General features: G+C 34.4%; 1 protein-coding gene across 1 annotated transcript in view; it reads left to right on the top strand.

Moving 5' to 3' along the window:
- LOC119586749 overlaps nucleotides 1–127 on the top strand; it is a gene marked incomplete at its 5' end in the record, with an annotated part of 2305 nt that extends 2178 nt beyond the window's left edge. The window contains 1 exon segment of the mRNA XM_037935477.1: nucleotides 14–127.
- Nucleotides 128–627: the final 500 nt, after the last annotated feature.

Below are 627 nucleotides of genomic sequence, written 5' to 3' on the forward strand. Positions count from 1 at the left end.
TGTACTGCGTAGAATTGTGGTGCTGTTTACGTGTGGGTGCGTAGTATTATGTAACAGGTTATAGTATATATTCTATTTATTTGTTTTATTAAGCTGTTGACTCTTAAATATAGATGGCAGATACTCATGTGTTTATAATTATCTTTCGTAATATTGGAGAAACAGATAATCTGACTCTCAGGTACATCTCTTCCTTCTTAGGATAAGAACTAATTATATTTTAATGTTAAAACCGATTAATTAAAGAAGAAATTGCGTCTAAAAATAGCAGTTTCGTTTATCTTGTTGGGAATATATGATACTGGACTCGGGCAAATTATATCATTGCATTAGATTTATATCATTGGCAATGGCGTTTCCAGCCGCAAAAAAGAACAGCAGAAATGAACTTGGGTTACAGATCCACAGGATAAGATAGTGTAAAAATAGTCACAAAGAGGAACAGAGTGATACATCATATTCTCTCTCACGCGAGATCCCTGTTCGTGCACACAGGCAATGATATCAACATGAAGCCAACAAAAAATGTGATTAAAATATGTAGCTTGTTCTTTTTAGGAGGAAAATCGTCATAAATAAAGTTTATTTGAAAGAACGAGAGGCTCACTGGCAGCTGCTTCGTCAAGT

This window comes from Penaeus monodon, chromosome 21, assembly GCF_015228065.2.
Source record: "Penaeus monodon isolate SGIC_2016 chromosome 21, NSTDA_Pmon_1, whole genome shotgun sequence".
Lineage (NCBI taxonomy): Eukaryota > Metazoa > Arthropoda > Malacostraca > Decapoda > Penaeidae > Penaeus > Penaeus monodon.